The following is a 23,229-nucleotide window of genomic DNA, read 5'->3' as shown; positions in this document are numbered from 1 at the left end:
TAACAAAAAGCAAACAGTCTTTTTAAAAAAAAAAAAAAAAAACATATATATATATTTATTAGTTTTACATTCATTGGTGTAATTCATGTAGCAATTCTTTAGCATGTAATAAACGAAAATAACAGATTTTGACTTCATAGTCTAGATACAATGTTTCATATTCTTTGTAAACATTTTTTGCATACAATAAAATATCTAAAAAGTTTAAAAACAGAGTTTTATCTAGATAAGATAAAGAAAAACAACAATCATTACATTTTTTGCGAAGCAATATCCCAAAACCAAGTGTTGGAGTTGAACTCTCTACTTTGTAAGAAAGTAGACTTGCACAATCTTCTTTATTAAGTACTTTAAAATAATTCACATGAACATTTTCTTGTTCACCTAAATATTCATTTGCTTCTAGTACACAAACTTTTATATCATAGTATAAATATTCTTTGAAGAACAAAATATCATTTTCAGCCGTCAACACAGTAGAATACCATCCGAATCGTTCCGCTCTCTCCATCTTCTGCATTTCTGATTAACAGTTTATGAAACTGCGAGCATGTTTTTAAACGACCGACATGTTTGAGAAATCCAATAAGAATGACGACAACAATTTTTGTATCGAAATTTTTTTCGAATAAAGCTTTGAATCATTTGTTCGTTTAAAGATGGATCATCCTTGTTTAGTTGAACCGTCATATTTCGAGCAGAATGGTACAAAAAATAAAGACAAAAATGCCCGCACGTCATTGTTAGCTTATCTTGAAAACATATTTTATTATACATCATTTTTTTGCAATGTTTTCGCATGAAATTTAACATATTTTTATTCTTTGGTCTTCTTCCGAAACTATCAAAATATATTCCCATTTCATTTTTAAAATGTAATACAATCCAATGAGAACCAGGTAGACGTTTAGGATCCAAATTGATGATAAAAAAATTAAAGTTGGATTTAGTATTAGGTAAAAAATCCGACGGGAAAACTCCACCAAATTGAGATTTTATTACTTCGTCGCTGCATGCTAATCGACATATCTGTACGGTGTCCATATTCCTTAATAATCAATGATAACCGATCGTGATTTGTCGATTTCAATAATGTTTCGAAATTCAGCATAAACAATCAAACTGACTGTGTTGGGTAAAGGAAAAGAAAATTTTAGATCGATGGCTAAATTCCCAGATTGTGTTGTACTGGAATGTGACTCGTTTCCTGCATAATCAGAAGTCATATCGAAGGAAAAAAGGGAGAAACCACCCTTATAGTCTGAATAATTTATATTTATGTTTTGAGCGCTATGATACCGATTTAAATCGGTAAACAAGTTCATGTAACATCGACTGTATTGGTCTTTCCGAAAATTTGGTTGTAGTGGTTTGAAAGGAATAGTTTGAGAACCATTAAGCATAGCTAAATATGATAAGTCAAAATGATGAAATTTAAATGGATTCTTCGAATATGTTCCATTATATGCCTCATTTGAAACCAACCCCATTATCAATCGGTTTGGTAATTGTCCAAGAAAAGCATTTGCAATATGTTTGGAAGCAATCCCAGCCGAAAGAGAAAAAGATTTAATTACTACTCTTCTTATTGGCATTTTTATTACTCCTTTTTCCAAGGCTTTTTCATGGGCAACAATAATAGAAGGTGCGATGTTTACTTTTCGTACATATAGACTTGCAGAAAGAATGTTTATTTTGAAATCATTAGTTGCAGACATTAAACAAAAACTATTTTTGTTTCGCTCCAATTTTATTCTGACTGAAACTCCATGAATTAAAAGTTTCGGTTGATTTGCTAAATCAAAATGAATAGGTCCAATCAAATCAATTACTTTACTAAGATTACTCAGTTCAGATCTTTTTTGAAAACCTACATTATCAGCTGTTATGGAATCATGATGATTAGCAATATCTTTATGAAAAAATGATGTAGTCAGTAAACTATCATGCGCATTTTTTGAATAAAACAACAAACTTTCAAGATATGAACGGTATGCGTAATTTACCTGAGTCGAAACTTGTTTGTCATTTAAAAATACACCACATTCTGAAAATATAGTGTTTAATAAGTAATTTATAGGAGCAACTTTAAGTTTTTCAGTATCTGTAAGTAATGTGTCATCAGCTTTTAAAACTTGTAATTGCAAATGTAGTAACGTATGAGAGATATCCACATATTGATTTCCGCTGCTACTGATCAAAAATTCAATCGGAGAATGTTCTGTCAACGAAGCAATCGGATGGATTTCAACAAACGTTGATGAATCAATTCCTAACTGCACCGGAACATCTTGAAACAAGTCTAATTCAGACTTGAGACAGATCAAATTTTTTGACATGATGAAAAAATGTCTCTATTTAGATTTTTACACCGTTTTGCTGATGAATGATTTTTTTCGACTTGCGTTTTCTTTTTATACCTTCGCCGTGTTGTATTTTTTTCAAAATATCATCTTTTATTTGTTTTGAAATTTCCCTAAATCTTGCACGTGCAGAATCTTTAAATGATTTGCCTGAGGAAACATCGGATATCACCCCTCGTCCCGCATGAGCAATTTTTTTACCCAAATATTTTGTTGCTCTTAAAGTTAGAGGAGTAATATATCTTTTTAAATCTCCAAAAAACCCATATCCTCTTTGATGGTTCACACCATGAAAAAAATTTTCACCGCCACCCACTTGTGAACAATAATAATTTTCACAGTCTTTAGTACTTAGGTGCATCGTTACTGTCTTCGTACCCAAAGACATTAGAAATGATTGCAATGACTTTTATCACTTAAATTTATACTCTTCTGCGTCTGAAAGATAGCACAACAAATGTTTTTCCTCCACTGCAAATAATTCTCTTCCCAGAACTGGTACGCAAATCAATTTCGATTGTTTCTACGTGTTTTTTTCTCGAGGGAAAATAAAGCGGAAAATTGTACTGTCTCACAATCTGTTCCTTTTTATCAGTCATGCATGGTATAACTCTAAGCAAAGGAGCAAAAGTATCTCCTACGTGATGAGATGAAATTATATCAGAGTACACAAATATTTCAGCTATTCCACCATCGAGTTCTAAAGGATATTGACTTACATGGGATTCACTTTGAAAATGAACAGATGAGAAACCTAACATATCAGCTAATCCTTCACTAAAATGTATTTCATGAAGAGGTGGAACTTCTAAGTGAACTTTCAGATTTGGTAACTGACGTAGAATTACGTATTCAAATACATCGAAAAGACTCTGCGGGGTTTCATACATACCCACGTTTAAATCCAATTTCTCGACTACATCTGTTGTTGCTATTTCTTCATAATATTCTTTAATTATTAATTTTATTATTTCGTCTGATTGTATCAGAATTAATGGGTTTATATTAGAAAAATTATGTATTCCTTTCGTGAATATCACATCTTTCTGAACATTCAGCATTTGCATTAACGATGGACATTTTTCGTGACTAACATGAAGTTCGGCATTTTCTGAAATTTCAAGTTTGACGTTATTTTTTATTGGTTCATACTCAAATTTTATTAATTTATCAACATCGAGTATATTAATATTTGCATTGATAACATTAAATACGTTATGAGAAATACGGAGTTTACTCTCTGGTTCTTTAATAAAATTTAATGGAATTACTTTTTCTGACTGATGCTTGGGATTTCTATTAAATACTGTTAATTTTTGACTAACATTTTTCTCAGTAGATCGCCTAAATTGAACCCTTTTAGATTTTGTAATTCTGATATCTTCACTTGGTAAATGTAACATGTATAAAAACTTATCGCCTTCTTTCTGATCAATAAATATTTCATACCCTTCAGATATTTCAATGTCGATGATGGTTTTGTTACGACTTAAAACCGGTGTAAATTTTATGAAATTCTTTCCCCTCTTGCTTTTTCAATGAGTTCATTTATACCTAGAAAAAAATCTAAATCATTTTGATCGGAATCATAAGAAAACACTATGTCGTATCTCACATGATCCACGGTAAACTTCCTCTGTTTTTTATATTTTACTGTGTATGATTTGTTATGATTAAAAATAGTGTACCAATTGCGCGGGATTGATAATTCAGAAATCCCAACATCCCAATCTCCGTTAAGGTGTAAAGGTGAAGAAAGTTTGGTTCGAAAAAATGTTTGTGTATTTTCGGGGAAGTATTGCATGCTTGAATTACTCGGTAAAGTCACATAAAATTCGTTTGTCGTTTCATCCATGTTGATTTTATCCAAGAATTAAACCGCTCGTCAAATCCTTGCCACTTTACAAACAATTCTTTGTTTTTTCCCGATTCCCTTTGTCTTTAACACTTTTTCAACTTTCCAAAAATCTTCTGAGGTTTTCAGTTTTCTGTAGTTCTTGTTCATAAAAACGTCCTTTTATTAGTTCATTTTTTAAATCTTTTATGATATAAGTTGGTGGGTTTGAAGCATAACGTTTATGTATAACGAATATTTCATCGGTCCAGTTAGGTAAATATCCACGACGGAAAGTTCTTTTCAATTTCGAAATCCTCACTTGATCGCCGATATTAAATCTGTATTTAGGTTCATATTTATATCCATACAGTTTTTCAAAAATTAATGGTTCTAAATCTGAGGTGACTTTGTTCGGAGCATAGCCTGTACTGCGATGAATGCTGTCATTATAACTCTGCAACAGTGGTTTCAAGATGTCTACGTATTTATAGGAATTTCGGTGCGTAAAAATACGAAATAACTTGTTTTTTATTGTTCTGTTTGCTCTTTCTATGACAGAGGCATGATGTTTACTATGTGATGAATAATGATGAATTTTATTTTTTTTGAAAAATGCTCGAACTTTGGAGTTGTAAAATTCTTTTCCCTCATCAGTTTGTAAATTCACTACATGTTTGGATTCCTTCAATAATTTTTTAAATGCTCTCAGAACTTCTTCGGAATTTTTTTTTAATTGGTATTGCAAATAAACGTTTCGAAAACACATCGATTGCTGTTAGCAAGTATTTGTAATTATTATTTTGCTTTGCGTATTTTGATAAGTCGATCAAATCACACTGCATAAGTTCTCCCATACCAAAAGATAAAACTTTCCTACGAGGAAAGTTAATTCTTATAGGTTTATGAAGTGTATAAACATCTTGTTTCAATAAAAACTCTTGTGCCTTTTTATATGGAACACCACTGGTTTTCGCGAGTTTTGAAACACCACCGAATGAACCGGGGTGTTTTATATCGTAATAATTTTTTCTTAATAGTTTATCCATGGTGATTTGATTTCTTCATATGACTTTGATCTCTTATGTTTAGGTGACTTGATTCTCTCATATGACTCTGATCTCTTATGTTTAGGCTCTTTTGTATTCAGCAACATATCATCAGCAACATCATCGTGCTTCGCCAATTGTTGAATTTGAGGGATAAGTTTTGTATTTCCAATCCAACTGTGAGGGATGTTTATTTCTTGAATCGCTTTTAAGAATGTATAAAAAATTTTTGGTTCTACGTTTCGTTTCGCATTACTCATCGCATACACAAAATAGTCCACAATTTGCGAATTTTTTACCTTAGACTCTCCAACCATAAAATTACCTTCATCGTTCTAAGAGTAATGTCTAGTTTTTAGTTTTTCAGCAATAAGCGGAACAAATTTCGCATACTTTTTTGGGACAGATTTAATGATATTTTTCAAATTTAAATCAACATAATCATCATGATGAGATGTGACTAAACTCATTTTCCTCACTTATGTCATTTCCTTTTGCTGCATCGTCTACTACTTTAACACGAAGTGGTTCCGGAGGTGTGTGAATCACTTTTTGATATCTCGATACCATTTGACCAAGCAAACGGGCTTTCATATCATCTGGTAACTTATTTCGATCCAACAAATTCGTGATGTCATCTTCCAACCTATCTTCAGTTCTTGGAATATTATGAGAATTTATTAACTCTTCAGGAATCCATGCCATTTTTTTCGCCATAACACTTGTTTGTTTTTAAAAGTTTTTCAAATTCTATTTCCTATTGCTCTGCCAACCATACCTGCGACTGCAGAAGCAAGTGCTGGAAGAATGAGGGGTAAGAACCCTCCCACTTGATTTACTAAATTTTTTTTTTAGATTTAAATGGTATACTCTTTTGAGTTAGTTTTCTTAACACGTTCTTATATTTTTTTCAGCTTCTTTACATTAACGGGTATGTTTCCTCCTAATATATTCAAACAAATTTCACACAAACAGATAATTTGAGGTTTGCTAGCGGTTCGCAGTAAAGCTTTTTTTTGCTCTCGTGATGAATGCGCTAACAAGTTTAAAAAGGGGAGATCCTTTTTTAATTTCTTCATTAGATAGGATGAAAAAAGCAATAATATCCTTTTTCGTCCGGAATCAAACTATCCCTCAGACGAAACTCTTCTTTCGTTGATGGAGGCAAATCGATAAATAAATAGGTATGTGCTAAATCAGTGGCTTTTATATATGCATCCAAAAAAAATTTTGACTTTTGAGGATACAGTTGTCGTCCTAAACAATTAACTTGACTCATATCTCTTGAATTTTTAAACAAAGTAATATAATGAGCGTTCAAACTTATGTCGCGCATAACTTTTAGTCGTGGAAATAAATTTTGCAATATTAAAATTACGCTTACATTACGATGATGAGAAGCAGCAGTGAATAAATCAGAAATTTTATCATTTAAATGATGCATCTGATCATCAAGTATGATCAAATCAACCCCCTCATAGTCCTGTGGCAAGCCGGAAACAAATTTGATATGTTTTTCTTCCAAAAACCAAGGAGCAGAATACAAATAACACCAAACAATGTTTTTATTTTTTTTTTTTATATATGTTTCTTTTGATGAGACGGCGAACAAGACTAGTTTTTCCTACTTGAGAAGGACCAACCACGATTAGACTACTTGGATGCTTAAGCTTCAACATATTTTATAAACAAAAAAATAACTCAAAACAATTATCTTGTTTTCTCTGAATTACATCGGGAACAAACTATACTCTTAACGACTACATAACAAGATTGCGAGTTTTGACATTCGCAAAGTACTCGATAATCGCAATAAGGACACTTTTTCAAAACGCACATATTTTTAAAGTGTTTATAATAATACTTATAACGATGGTAACAGATGATTCATTTAATTTAAACGAGTTTTTCCTTGTTCTTCTACTTTCAGGATGTGTGCATGTTGCTTATATATGTACCTGATGGGGGGTGCACGCTGCTTATATATGTACCTGATATGCGAAAATCCATACCTCCTCCACTCCACCTTCTCATGCATATGAAATATCGTTAAGACTGTCAGTGTTTGGTATTTAAAAAAAAATCTAAACACTAACAATCTTAGCATTATTTTATAAAGCACAATCATCTTTTCTTAACCCTTAAAGTGGAACGCCCCTCTCCCACTAAACTAGTCAAAAATGTCTGACCCACTGTAAAGAATTTGCTCTATTTGGACACATCACATCCACACGCACGTGCTCCAAAAATGCCAGCTACCTTGTTGTAAACCCCCCCTTCTTTCTCATCAAGGTGGAACCCAAATTGACAGTTCAATGCACTGGTCTCGCCCTGTTCCTTGGAGATTTGAATCCTTTTAGCTATTCAAATACACGTTATCTGGATTTTTCCGTTTTGTTGTGGTTTGCTGAACAAGGAATGTTCTCAATTTCGAGCTGCCTGCTTCATTTTGTAGCAGTAGGAAGTAAATTTTTCTTCGCACTTCAGGAATATTATTTCGCAATACGGTCTTCAACTTTTGCTGAAGAAATTACATATTAAAATTCCTTTTCAAAAAGTCATAGTTTATGTTTGGGCACATGCAAAATTTAAATTTGTTCAGTACCTACTACGCTACAAATGTTTATTCCTATTCAATTGTTTGCTTAGCAATTGTTTAGTTCAGTCTTACTAAAAATCAATATCATATGAGTATAGGTGAAAGAGGTACCTATGGGGAATTTTTTCCTCGTTTCTTTTTTTTTTTTTTTCAAAGAACGTTATGAATTTCTCAGGGCAAAAGTGTTCTAATGATAGAAGTATTTTCTTTGAGTCATGATCTTTATGAGATTTTGAAAGAAAATCTATTCACTTTATGGTGTTTGAAAAAAAAAAAAAGAAAGAAAAAGAAAAGGCTTCAATTGTTCAAATGTGCTCCGATTGTGGCCGAATATCGTCAAGCCTGGGGCACATACGAACAAGATTTTAGAAAAAAGAGAGGACAATCATCATACTTCAAAGAATTACATTGAAGAGTTTGTGACCTATACCAGGACTGTGGAGTCAGAGTCGGGCTTATTTTGGGGTGAAGGATTCGGAGTCGGAGTCATTCGAAACAGGCCTACTCTGACTCCGGGCTTCTTTTTTTCAATAATATTTACCGACTTTCCTTGCATTTTTTAAATAATTTACCACAAATTAGTTCGATTACAAGTATATAGGCCTACTAATAACAAATAACTGTCTTTGGCAACCAGCAGACTTGATTGTTTATCATACTTTCTGTAATAGCTATTTACGCCGTCCCCTACTTTGCTTGTTTTTGTACTCTCTTTAACTCATAGCAACTGTCATCAAACAGATTTGTTGCCTAAAGTAATCCCTTTCAAATAAAAATAATAACTAGTAAAAGGAATGTATTCCTTGAACAAGCCGGCGCCCGTATCTTGAGAGGAAACTTGAGGGTGTTCGGTAAATTCAAATAAGTGTTGGCGCGGTGAATCCGAAAAAGATCTGATGAAATATATAATCCTTTCCCTTGAGGGAAGGGAGGGAATTGAAAATAAATAAATAAATAAAAAGCCGGCGTCGAAGTTGGACGATTCAAAATCCAGGAGTCGGAGTCGAACATTTTCCTTCCGACTCCACTCCTCCGACTAGTACTTTGTTAGTTTAAATTATACTGTAATGTGTCAAATACAAAAAAAAAAAAAAAAATGAATTACATAACAATGCTCACTGTTAAATTTGAAAGTTTCGTAGTTTGTTCCAATCGCTGGAGACAAAAGAAAAAGAACCTATAGGACTGCACAGCCTAAGAAATATTTTATTGTGTTAAGATTATTTTTATTATACATTGCTATTAGGTTTCACACAGGTTATTAATGTTTTTAAATGATTTTAAACTGGATTTTTTGTTAATGTTTCGTGTTTAGTTAAAATGTTTCGTGCCTTTTTATTTCCTGTAGTCAGGACTAGATTAGCCTTTAAAATTAGGGAAAACTCGGTCTCATTTCAAGGCCCTCACTTTTAGCTTTTGGAAATTTTTCGAAAATTCGGAACTCCAGCGCTCGAATACGCTACCTTGCGGTGATTTATAAAACTGCGTCTGCACCTAAAACATTGCCACGTTGCGCATCACGTGTGTCTGTTGACGTGAACACAGGCAGTTTGTTCTGAGTATTTATTAACGCAATCGATGTGTCTTAGTTTGCTTTCAGCTACAGAAATTAATTCGTCCCTTAGTAGTATTCTCGAGCTTCTCAAAATAATGTTAGTTTTTCTTATTTCTTTCAAAAAAGTATTAAATGGTGGAAGCGTAAACAAGAAAAGTCTGGATTAACAAAATTGGATAACGTAATACCAGGTAAAATTTTTTATTGTTTTGTATGAATTTGTAAGAATATGAGTTTTTTTTAATCTTAAATTAATTTAACTAATCATATTTTACAGCAGCATTTAGTTGGAATGGACAGTATGCAAAATATTTTCTTGAATTTATTATCGTAGAACAAAATGAAAAATGTTTAACCGAGAAAGAATTTACTTTATTCCTTTTATTCTCAGCTGAAAGGTTTCGCCAAATTTGTTTAGGGTTATAGTAGTTTTAGTATTGTGCAAGCAAAGTAGCCTTGGCGAGTTTTCGCATTTTTAGTTAAACCATTTTTAATTTTTATCATGAGTGGAATAAAATGATAGTAAGATTACAGAATTCGATAAGCAAAAAGAAATAATGGTCAATCAACTGAAAAGAAAACTACCACCATATATAAACTGTGAGTACACATTTTATTTATTTTGTTCTGAGTGAATTTGAATCAGTTTTTCAATTCGATGGAAAAAAAAACGAACTTAACAACATTGACTGGACACTTTTCCTTAACCTAATTCCACATAAATGATTTAAATAACCTTTGTTACTACAGTATCCTACTGAAATAGACAGTATGCAAATAAATTTTCTTGAAAATATTTATCGCAGAACAGATTGAAAAATCCAGAAAGAACGTTAAGAATTTGAACAATAAAAAATAAAAGTTCGCCAAAAATCTGTTTATAGGCTTATGGTTTTAAAATTATGTGAAAGAATAATGTATCTTGACAAGATTTCGCATATCAGGTAAATCATTTCCATGACGAATGAATTAAATGCATGATTTCTTTGGATATCCAATCATATAGTCATAGAAATAAATTATCTAGTGTTAAACGTTACTCTTGACAGTCTGCCACGTATGTGCACTATGTGACAAAAATGTCAACAAATGCTGGAAATGTCACGAAACTGAACTTAATATGTACTAATGTATAGAAAAAACGGTACAAAATGAAAATGCCGTTCGAAGCGAACCAAAAATTCATGAATTCCGAATTCAACATCGTGAAAATGGCTGCTTCAGAACAACTTACTGTGTGTTCTGCATTAATTGTTTACTTTCGTAATACTTTTTGGTTTCTAATCTCTTTCTATATGGGTCAGAATAACCAAAAGACTTTGAAAAATCTTTTCAAATGAATAAAGCGAAAAAATCATGCATACGAACAAAAATCACAACACTTTTAGCATTTTCTTCGTTACCACATGCGTTTGTTTTAGTTTTCAATTCCGCCATTAGACAGTGACTGCAGTGCCCCCTATAGTTCGTTGGAGTTGCGAATTCTATGCACATTGATGCAAAACTTTTTTGTGCTACTAGTAATATTTACAAAAGTGATCCAGTAGAATTCAATAAAGTTTATTCCACCTTCCCAGCGAATTGAAATTTCGTACATTACACATGTTGTACTGCAATGCTCGACGAATAACGTAGTAAAACGTTTAAATCAAATTTAACACTTCACAAAAAAAAAAAAAAAATGAATGACATAAATGAGCATTATAACAGAGTTGAACCAAATCCTATGCCAGAAAACATAACTTGTGATCACATTTTATTAAATGTATCCTCACCTTTTATTATTATTTATTTCTTCCAAACATTTTTATTTAGCATGCGGCAACGTTAGCAATCTCTTTAAAAATGCTTTTAAAAGCAGAAACTCTAATTGTTAATCACAGTTTTTTTATTTATTTTCTGGCTCCCTAAAAATTCTGAGGAGAAGCTCAAGTTTTCTGACTTTTATGGGGTAATATGGCCTCCCTGTAGCTGTTCTATAGCACAAAATTCTTGACTAATTATGTAGTAACAAGAAATAAAGAAATACTTAACTATACTTTCTGAATCGACAGTACAAAAAATAATAATAAATTATAATATTGTTTTCTCGAAAATTAATAATAACCTAACATTCATGTTTTAAAAAAGATACCGGAACAGCTCACATGAGCGGCGGTTGTTATGTGTTTACAAGTTCTCCATCTTCTACTTTAGGACTAACTTGCAATAGTAAAGAATTTTTAATTTAATAAAAAAGAAATTACACATATAGTCATACATTTACGTAAATGTTCATCAGTGGCAGTATCGTGGCGAACGCAATGGGGTCCGCAATGGTGTCCGGCGGTCACCCCCATTATTTTTAGACCATCTCAATGATCTAAGCCTCTATCCCCTCGATTCGTTTTTCTTGTCTGTAAACCTATTTATAGCAGTCATCTCACTGCGTGCACTGTTAAAACCACGTAACAACGAAGTCAAAAATGCTTTCATTTCTTGTATTTCATAATTTACATGACTATATAAACGTGAATATTCATCGTACAGCGTAAATTTATTTAGATTTGTAGTTGCAAAATATGAGGCATCAAGAAGCTGTAAGAAGGGATGTAAGTTGACTTTTAAAGTTTCGAGTAAAACACGTTTAAATTTTAGATTCTAGATAGACTTTTAATTGATTTTTTTCTAAACTATGCTGTTTAGCAGCACTAGCCAGAACTTCGAGTTCTATCTCTTGCCCCAAAACAGAAAAGAGGTTCTCCTACCATTTCTATTGATTATCGCCAAATTTTAAAATTTTGGATCTTACATACGTTTGTTTCTCACTGTTTCATAACATTTTAAAACTGTATTGAAAAAATAATTGATTGAAATCCTAAGATAGAAAACAAGTAACATTATTGTCTTTTGTTAAAAGCATACTTTAAGATGAAAGACTACTTTTCTTCAAGATTGAAGAGAAAGAAGATTCTGTCTTCATCAAATGATAGTTTTTCTTTTTGTTTTTAAATTTTGAAAAAAAGTAAATGCGCAAATTATTGTGGTTTTTGGTAATTCCATTAAGTGTTCGTTAAAAATTCCAAAGAAAAGATGAAATTTTGCATATTTTTCAAATTTTCAGGAACGTTACCGGCTTTGATATCAGATTTCAATTTTCTTTTCCGCTTCAATTCTTCATCAATAATTGGAACTCTCTGGTCTTATAGTATTTTAAAAATAAAAATGAAGGGTTTTTTTTTTAATTATGAAGAAATGGTGGAATTCTTCCATTTTGGAATTTTCTGTTTAGTCGTGGATTGGATTATAATGTTCAATTTCATTATCTTTTTACAAAAATTAAGTGTTCACCAATTGCAACGTTTCAGGGTTTATAGCACTTGAAGAAAAAAAAAAGATGCAAAATTTTGAAAAAAATTCCAAAAAACCGGCAAAACTCTCCGCGTTTTCGAATTTTTAAGGCTCGTTCGGCTGTCAAAAGCATGCAATTTCAAAATAACTTATTTTTTAAGCCGTTGCGTTCACCAATCGCAACTTCTCCGTGCTACATTCACTCGAAAATAATTGTTTTGATTTTTTCGCACCACTCTTCGCTCTTTCTGTTTTACTGAAGAATATCATTTAAAATTAATACACTCCAATAACATTAATTATATTCTACCAAGTAATTAGCTTAACTTTATTCCGTTCTGTTTTTCATTTGTTACACCTATTTGTTCAGCATCGCAATTCCTATAGTAACATAAGGTTCAAAAATATATGTCTAAGAATGTTTTGTTTCAGTACTTATTTAAAAATTGGTTTTCAAGTGAAAACAATGACTCTTTCTTTATGAAAAACAAAGTTCTACAAATATTATAATTCCAGTAATGTAAGGATGAGTTTTGCTAACTCTCCAAAGCATATCTTAGTTTGTTGTTTGACTTTATTGAATGCACATGTTCTTATCAGTCAGCTGAATCACTGTTCTTTATGAAAAGAGCTTGAAAATAAGATTTCCCCCTTCTGATGCTCAAGGGATCTGCATTCATGTGGAAGGACAATACCGAGGACTTCCCCTTTCTCGTTTCGTCTTGCAAACGAAACAATGGAGTACTCTAGCTCGTTTGCTATGGCGTTATGGGGTGCAAGTGTCAGGGTCAGGTATACCCCGCAAGGTGTCCTTGGGGTAGGAAATGGCGCGAAGCTGAGACTGGACTATCAACCAAGCTTTTAACATTTCAATATCAGGCCACCATTTTGATACCACCATTTTCACACCATTAAAACCTCTCGCTGCGGCACCATAGGGTACCACAGCAACCCACTTTGAGAATCCTATCTCTATTTTTTTTTAATTGTTAAATGTTGAATATGAAAAACAATTAAGATTGTGCAATTAAAGGTATCCATACTAGTAAAGCAAAAAATTCCAATGAAAGGTTCACGTATTTTGGAGCAGGGCCGACTCAAGTGGTTTTGTCCCCCAGAACAAAAATGAAAAATGACTCCCCTCCTCACGATAAAAATATTGAAATTTATATGTGATGAAATACAATGAATCTTGAATAAATCTTGCACATAGATGACCTGCATCGCAAAATAATTCATATTATAATAAATAAGCATTTAGCTTTGATAAATAATCATTCATTGAAGCTCCTTTTTCGATTATATAGGAAAAAAGAAAAAGAGAAGAAGACAAAAATTGAAAGCAAATACTAGAAAAAGCATATCTGGGCCCCTGTGTAACATTTACATGAATTGAAACATTTACATGAGAACTCGAACCTCCTAATTTTTTTATAAATGTAATTTTTAATAAAAAATAGTAACAAGTGGCAACCATTTCTGTGGGCACTCATTAAGTCATATCTTCATTCTAAGACAGCGTTGCTTGATTTTTTTTTTTTTGATGAGTAGAGGTGGAACCCTTATTAATGTTTACTTTTTTCATGAAGCCCTGGATTTTTCTTTACACAATGTAATCGACTATCAGTAATATTAAATGTTAGAATATTTTAATGCATTTTTCATGCAAAAAAAAAAATTATAATAGTTCACATGGATATTAAATTTTTTTACAGCTTTTTATCTTATTTAATGAAGTTCTGACTTTAATAATTCGTGTTTTAGATATTTCGAGATAGAATCAGTCCCATTCATCTTGAACTATGGAGATTCAACTATATTTCTGTTCTTGGATTTAGTCACATATATATCCATATTTTTGTAATGAGACAAGGTTAAATTTAACATAATATTTGACTTTAATATTTAACTGAAAGTCTGGGAAAAGTTTGGATATATACAAACTAAATAATAATCCGTGATCGGTAATATGAGTAAAAATAACTTTGTGAATCAAAGTTACCGTTATGTACGCCTTGATATAGCATTTTTTTTACGTGGCCAGTTCCCTAGTAGCACATAACGTACGACGATATCGTAAAATTTACCAGTACTATATCGCTGCGTCATCGGGTCACGATATAAAACGATGTCTAATCCGACAGAGCGTGCGCTATCGTAACAATATCGTATTCGATATTACAACGATAACGGAAGCGTCATTGTGTCGTCATCGTTTTGCCCATAGTTCCGATATCTCCCTATATCGTTTATGCGTCATTGTAACGATAACGTAAGCGTCATTGTATCGTCGTCGTTTTGCCCATAGTTCCGATATCTCCCTATATCGTTTATGCGTCATTGTAACGATAACGTAAGCGTCATTGTGACGATATCGTAAGTGACATCGTGCTGTCATCATTTGGTTGACTATTCTGATATCACCCCTATTTCGCTTTATATGTCGACATCGCTAGCTGTAATTAAGATCATCTTTTTTTACAAGGAAATAATAAAAATCAGGTTTGCTCCCCTCCCCCCCTCATCTCAACTCTCTTTTTTTTTATTTTATTTTTTCACTTTTTCGTAATTTCATTGATTTTTTTAAATTATTTATTTGATAATTTATTTATTTTAATTATTGTTGCTATTATTAATTTGATAGAAAAGATCTGTGCTATGCCAATGACACACACACAAGCTAAATAATAAATAAATGGAAGTAAATTAATAATTGAAATTAAAAATAAATCAATAAATTTTAAAAAATGAATGCTGCCTCCCCCCCTTGTTTTATTTATTTATTTTTTTTTTTTTTTGTTTTGTTTTTTGATGCCGCAACTTGCGCCATAATCTTCCCCTGTGGGTACCTTTGATAAAAATTAATTGATAAATAGTTTAATCAAGCTTTGTTTAGTTTTAAATAGGGTTGCGGAGTCGGAGCCGTATTGATTTTGGGGTGAAGGAGAAGGAATCGAACGTTTGAAATTTCAAGAGTTGGAATGCGTCATTTTCTCCCAAAGTTTGTAATGCTGCCTGTGCTTGCGGAGTCAGAGTTTGAATCAGTCTGATTTTAAAGTAGAGTAATCAGAGAGTTGGTCATTTTTCCTCCCACTTCGCAGCTCTGGTTTTAAAGAACTATTTTTAAAAAATATTTAAACGTTAATTATAAGATTAGAAATTATTCTGATATAATTATACATGCGTAATAAAGACTGCAATGTTAAACAAAGTAGAAAAATACGAATATTAATAACAAATTAACGTAAAAGATTTCAAATAGGTTAGATAATGCAATATTTTTTATTGAGAAGTCACAATTGTTTGTGGTTTTACTTGAACGTTGAAAGACATTCTTTCCTGTTTGAACACCCCCCCCCCCCCAGAATCCACAGACTGGTGCTCCTCCTGGGCTGTGGCATCCATGTCACCTGCCCTGGAATAGATTTCATTTATGCCGGACCCACTTGACTTTATACAATCCTTTGTAGACATCCAGAACCCTGCGCACAGCATCTGGCATCCAGTTCCCTGCATTAATTTGAATTTTGACATCTTGAATCCAAATTAAGTTCTTATTAAATTATAATTACAATAGGAGGCATTTGTAAAAACAAGGATCCCTAAGAGTATGATCCTATCATAACTTGTGGCTGCGAAAAACATAATTTGAATTCAAGATGCCGAAACTCACATGTGTGCCAGGGATTGTACTCTAAATGTTGTGAGCTAAACATTAAATCTTTTTTTTTTCTGTCCTTTTTTCTAAAAAAAATAAGGTAACTTTTTTAACATGAACTAACAAAAACCTCTGAGGACCAGTCAAATTTTTCTGTGAACCAGTTTTTGGTCCTTGGGACCATTGGTTGAGAATTGCTGATCTGCATAGTAAAATGAACACTTACTTCACAAAATTTCTTTACTTTACCTGATGCACTAGTCAACAGCAATAGCTATTCTTTGGGGTTATTCAATAGCAACCAGCAAGGTCATTAAAATGACAAAATAAAATTTTGCCTATCAAAATCACCCAGCTAGTGTTGAAATTAATTTTCAAAACTGCTGAAAACATACTTTTTTCATTTTAAAAATATTTGACTTGCTCAAAATGCATGTTATTGCATTCAAACAACTACATGCATCATATCCCCCTACATAGTCAAACTTTGGCCAAGAGCTGAGTATAAGGGACGGATACAAGGAGAGGATCATGGAGTCACTACCCAACTAAACATCCACAATCGCATGCAATTGTCATTTCAACCAATGCCTTTCGATTTTTTTTCCCACAAATTTTACAGCTAACATAACTCATTTATGGTTGGTAAATTTCAAAAATGCAAACAGGATAATTTGAAAGACTGAGATTTCTACAGATTAATCATACACCAGTCACCATTAGCAAACATGGATAAACTTACACCGACAGGAATTGAAACCATGGCCATCCAGCCGGCACGGATCTGTAAATTGTAAGCGGCCCTCTTCAAAAATTTTGCAGTGTCCCAGCGGCTCACTGGATTGCCCCCCTCCCCCCCAAACGATGAATTTTTAACCAAGTGATAGTTGCTTGTTTCTACCTGTTTCAATATTTCTTCTCAAATTTTGGATTTATTTGTTCAAGTGTTTTTATTTCATTTTATTCTTATATTATAGTTTATTGATTTTTAACTTACCTGTTTAAGCGTATCGAGGTAGTTATGTGGGTTTTTTAATGTTGATTCTGTTAAACTCATTTTGTTTATAAGTTATGTCAGCAAAGAAACAAGTTTCCCATAATTTTACAGCTCTCCGAGATTTAACCAATCTTTTAATTTCAATCCAAGTTTAAGAACCTCAAAACTGTTTCGGTTTTGAAGGAATTTTTACATTACACGGAATCAGCTTAACGTAGTACAGGGTAGGGCTTTCATTCTATAAATCTTTCAAGTTAGGCTTACATTTTTGCCCGCTTTATAGGTTTTCTCCCAATTCGTGAATTTAATCATGAGTCAAACTGAACAATGCTTCATACACTCAATGGTGAGATAAATTTACTTTACCTTTCGTTAGTTGGCATTCTCAGCTTCAATGCCATTACATCTGCCTCCAGCTTGGTTATTCACTATTTTAGACTGATGAGTTCTAATAAGAGCGGAACTGCAGTCCCTGGATGTGATAACTGCAGGCTCCGATCTGCATACCCCTGGAGTGGGGGGGGGAGGGGGCACGTCCTTAAGAGGTTTTAAAAAAAACATGAGCACTACAACTTATTAACATTGCAAATTTACACTGTTGGCCTTTGAGGGGCGGGCATACAGATTTTGTTGTAGGAGGGCCCAAAATTTATAGTTACAGGCCTCGATAACCGTGCTGCATTTCATGTATTTCTGCCTTAGCCCTAGCTTAGGAGTGGTAACTTACTGCTAAATCACTCTATATTTGTTATTGTAGCCCTGATTAAGACCACTTAAGGAATTTCGCAAAACAGTTTTAACTCAGGAGTGCCCAGCCCCCTTAAAAATCACGAAGACCCCCCAAAAACCAAGAACCTCCCTAAAAAGGTAAAAAATACCCCCTAAAAACTTTTTGGACATAGTCGGCACCATGATCCCCCCCCCCCCCTCAGGTGGTCATCCCTATTTAACTAAAGTTAAATCTGTTTTAACCCTAATTTTAGTTTACGGCAAAATTTAACCAAGAGCCAAAAAATTGAAATATGATAGCCTTCCTCTATTTCAAGAGCAAAAAAATCAGAATACTATACTACAGTCGACTCTCGATAACTCGAAGGCTTATAACTTAAACATTCGTTCATTTCGAAGTTTCCATTTGGTCCCAAAATAATTAAGTTTTTCTTAATACCAAGTTGTTTCTATGTCTCAAATGTACCCCTACGACTGCACTATAGTCTTTTCTTGTAATGGCAGCAAGAAAAAACAATAAGAATAGACGAAATGTTTTGATGGAAAATTCAAGTTTTTTCTCGCCCGTTGAGGGCGGAAAATATTGTTTTACATTTTTACGTCAATAATTGTTCTTACTAATTTCAAATTTATTTAAAAAATTTCTCAACAAAAATATTTGAAAGCTGATCACTATTATTCACTTACCCAGGAAAATTATTCGATTAAGCTGGAGTCTTTAATCAGGCCGGATTACACAATAGGCCACCCTAAGCCCTGGGCTAAAAGTGCAAGCCGAAAAGGGCACACGTCACAGGAAAAAAAATTAATAGCTTGTTGAAAAAAAAAAAAAAAACTGGCATGCTATTATGAAGAAGCAAAATTCAACTTTATAGATATGCAACCAGATCTTTAGACAGAAAAAAAGCTATTTGAGGAGAGCTGAGGGGGTGTATGCTTGAGTCGAGGTCCTTTTCCAGTAAAAGCAGATAATTTTCAATATCTTTGATTTGAACAATAATTTCTTCAAAGTATAGCTTTGCTCAGGGTTAGACAGGGTCCTCTCGAAGAGCTCACATATTCAAAGGCACAAAGAAAAAGAAAAAAAAAAAAAGTTGCACAGGCTCAAGAGAGAAAAAGTTTGGGGATGTCCCATGACACCTCCATTGGGGCGCCTCTGCAAGATATATCACCTATTTTGCACAAAATATTTGCCATAGACTGCTTAAATTCTCTACATACACATTAATTGCGTGAAAGTTTCAAATTGATAGCAAATTATATACACAGTTTTATATATTTTGTTCATAATTATATCGGTTATCGGAGTTTGCTGCCAACATATTATTTTTTGAAGCATTTTTATTCAAAATTTCATCACGAAGACCCCAACAAAGTGGATAAAAATACATGGGATGCCCCAAAATATGTTTTAAATAGAAAAAATAAATAAATAAATAAAATGAAGAAAGTAATTTAGAATATGGTAAGGAAGAGATACTAGCAGTTATAAATGGTCCTAAGGTAAAAAATGAATGGTGAACAAAAGTGTATCAGGAAATTCAAGAGACATGTTTAAATTTAAGTAAATAAAAAAAAAAATACATAAGATACCCACCTCAGCCCAAAGTATCAAATTTTCCTTTTTCAGGGGGAACAAAAATTTGAGATTGAAATTTGAAAATTCCTTTATGGGAAAACTAAAAGTTAAATATTTTTGGAAAAGAAAAAGTATGGCAGGATGCTTTACAGAATATTTTTAAAAATAAAAAATACAGTAGGCTCTCTGTTTAACGACTTTCAAGGGACCACAAAAAATCATTCTTAAGTAGAAAGCGTCCTTAAATAGAATGCTTTTAACATTATAGTGGACTATCTGGGACCGTCAAAAGCCGTCGTTAAACAGAGAGCCAACTGTATATATTACGGACAAAGCAAAATACGAGGAAGGAGGCCTTTTCTGAGCCTAACCCCATTGGGGTGGGGGGCTGATTTCGATATAGTTCGGATGTGAGGTGGGGCGTCATTTCAAAGTTTGGCCTAGGGTGTATATGGAACTTAATCCAGCCCTGTCTTTAAAACTGCATCTATGGGGAAAATTTTTGTTTCAGGAGGTTTTATTCATACAATCGGTGTAGTCATTTATCTGTTACCCCATTAAGTGACAGTATCTTAAAAAATTTATTCTGTTCTCTGTAAAGTTATTTTTATTTAATACATATTAATATTTAATTTATCCAAACTATGCATGTTATAATAGTTTATGTATCGGGCACTATTCTTGAGAAACAAAATAAAAATTATACTTGAGAATGATAGGAAAGGAAATTACTGTAACTTGAACTGCTGATTATTGGAAGGTTTTAACCATGTTCTTGGGACTTTGAGTTACCGAGAGTTCACTGTATATATTGGAATTCTACTTCACTAGCTTTCTTGTCTGTTGTTGCAACCATAATGTAGAATTTCAGGCAGTTCTAGTGCGCACTAAGCCCATCATTTAAAAATTTTTCACGGGGAGCGAGGCAATGGACATATACACATTGCAAATGTTAGGAAAAAAACAGTACAGTAACGCTCAATGCAATAGCTTTGGGACAAATATATTTTGATAACAATAATCGAAAAGAATCCAGAAAAAAACATTTTTTTCAATTAAGCATGCAATATGCTGTAAATTAAAATTGCAATCAGTCAACTAAACTGTTTTAAATTACTAAATTAGCAGAAAAGAAAAGCAGTTTTTTCCATCAATTAAACCATTCCACCGGTGCTTTTTGGCCTATTTTTAAAACAAGATCTTCTGTGTTTTTCTCCCGCAAGGACAGTGTACTGAGAAATACTAAAAAAGGGCACAGGGTCTTCTTAAAATGCCAGGGGAGGGGGGCGGGACATAATAAGAAAATCAAAATTTATTGGGGAAAAAATGTCAAACTATAATTCATCTTGCTGTAGAATATTCAAAATTGCAGCATTTCTTGTAATGAGATAGATAATCCAGGAGCAGGCAAGCATATCAGCCATTTTTATTGTACCGTTTAAAAAAATACTAAACCTAGTTATATACAATGCAAGTGTTTGTTTTAATGGAATTTCATCTGAAATAAATTTACTGAAGCAGCTTTGCATAAGGAATTAAATTTGTGATTTAGTTTCAATTAGCAACAAAAAAATCATGTTTCAGCCATAACAGCGTTCCATTACCTTGCATTCAAACTCACTGTCGCTAAAACAATGTTTAAATTTTAAACATAAATTCATTATTTTAGAGTTTGACTTTGAATTTTAGAGCTTGTTGACACAAAACAGTCAAATGTCATAATGTAGATCCCGAAAATTACTTATGAAATTTTCTACGTTCGCTCGAAGCAAATATTTGTTTACACTTGAAGACTTGAAATCAGTGTTGCCAACTCTTCGAAAGGACTGGGGCTAAGTCAAGCTAAAAAAAAAGGGCTAGATCAAGCCAACGCATGGACGAATGGGGCTAGATTCAGTAGCGCCATCTGTAGTATACTGCCGTAAGCACAAATATGGTATTCGCACATTTTATCAAAATTTAATTACTGTCGCTGGCCGGTCATTAGTAGTTTAGTTTACCTAAACCTCAAGTTTTTATTGGTTCATTTGCGAACGCAAAATATTAAAAAAAGCTTTAGGGTATAATTGGTGCATATTTCTAAGGCAAAGTGACAAATACTAAGCCTTTAATGTAGTATCTGCGCAGTTACCCGTTTTTTCCTTAGTTATTATGTAGATACAACTTTTATACCTTAGTAAAGTAGCATATTTAATAATGTAGCAGTTTTTGTAGCAGAGTACTTAAGTTTAGTTTAGCTATTAACTGAATAGTTGATAAAGGTCAATAATAAAAACTAATAAAAATTTTTTATAAATGTTTAAATAGATATGTATTTTCTAGTAGAACTCAGTCAGTTGATCGCTGACAGTTATAGACGTCAATGGTGCACCAACCGATGCTCCATGGAACTAGAGCCGCACAGGCCGACGCATCAGCTTTAGTTTAGCCATTTTGGATCGGATTTTTCATTGCTGCTCTGCGAGGGTTATCACAGCAAAGTTTCGGGTTTCGCCAAATTTGCCGAAAATAATACTTTATTTAATAAACAATTCACGTGCCGCTAAGAATCGCTTGCAGTGAACAATCACCAAACTCGATTACTCGCCAGAAAAGACAACCACTCTAACACGCGCTCCGATCCAAAAAGGCTGATCTTAAGCTGATGCACCGGCTCGTATATATTATTTTCGGCAAATTTGGCGAAATCCAAAACTTGGCTGTGATAACCCTAGCAGCGCAACAATGAAAAATCTGATCCAAAATGGCTAAACTTAAGCTGATGCGTCGGCCTATCTAGATAGCGGAACGATTTTGGTTGATAACGTAGTTACTTGCACAGATGATTAATACTTATTATTGCTCAAAAATGTCAATCAACCAGTTAAATCGACTGGTAGCGCTATGCCAACGCGTCTGCGACCTTTTGTCTCATCTAGGAAAATTCTATTCTATTCAAGAGTCACAACTGACTACAACTGTATTTATGTCGAGGACTGCATACAAAGTGCCTTGCCTCCATTATTTTATATACCGATAGATGGCAGCACCATCACCGGAGTCTAGGAAAACTGTAACCGATGCTGGCACGTCGGTTACAGTTTACGTATGAAGTTCAAATAGAAATTCTGATGTTGCAAAAATGGGAGATGTATTTTTAAAGATTAATAAACTAACTCAGCCAAAAACATTATTGAAAAAATAAAAAAGCGTTAGGGGGCTAGATTCGGGGCTAGGTGCTAGATTTTCTTCTTCGGGGCTCAACGAGCCGAAAAAGGGCTAGATCTAGCCCCAAAAGGGCTAAATTGGCAACACTGCTTGAAATTTGAATTAGAAAAAAGAAAACAGCGCGAACGCCCTCTGGCTTCTGGAAGAATCGAAAAATATCGTTGTCATTCCTAAAAAAAAAAGAAAACATATGAAACCTATTTTCGAACGTAGAATAAGTTATTTTTCGAAATTTCTTGTTTAGAGAGGAGTGACTATCCAATATAAATGGGTACAAGTAAAAAAAAAAGAAATTACAATGACGTACGACGATATCGTGAAAATAACCA

At 33.2% G+C, this 23,229-nt stretch overlaps 1 protein-coding gene across 1 annotated transcript in view; it reads right to left on the bottom strand.

Moving 5' to 3' along the window:
* Positions 1-21,512, bottom strand: part of LOC129227851 (ubiquitin-60S ribosomal protein L40) — a 145,227-nt gene extending 123,715 nt beyond the window's left edge. Inside the window, exon 1 of the mRNA XM_054862469.1 lies at positions 21,495-21,512. The gene's annotated coding sequence lies outside the window, so the exon portion shown is untranslated. The remainder of the gene's footprint in view (positions 1-21,494) is intronic.
* Between the last annotated feature and the right edge of the window lie 1,717 nt (positions 21,513-23,229).

The sequence above is a fragment of the Uloborus diversus genome, chromosome 8, assembly GCF_026930045.1.
Source record: "Uloborus diversus isolate 005 chromosome 8, Udiv.v.3.1, whole genome shotgun sequence".
In the NCBI taxonomy this organism is placed as follows: domain Eukaryota; kingdom Metazoa; phylum Arthropoda; class Arachnida; order Araneae; family Uloboridae; genus Uloborus; species Uloborus diversus.
Note: the sequence above shows the minus strand (reverse complement) of the source record. Positions and strands in the feature narration are given on the sequence as shown.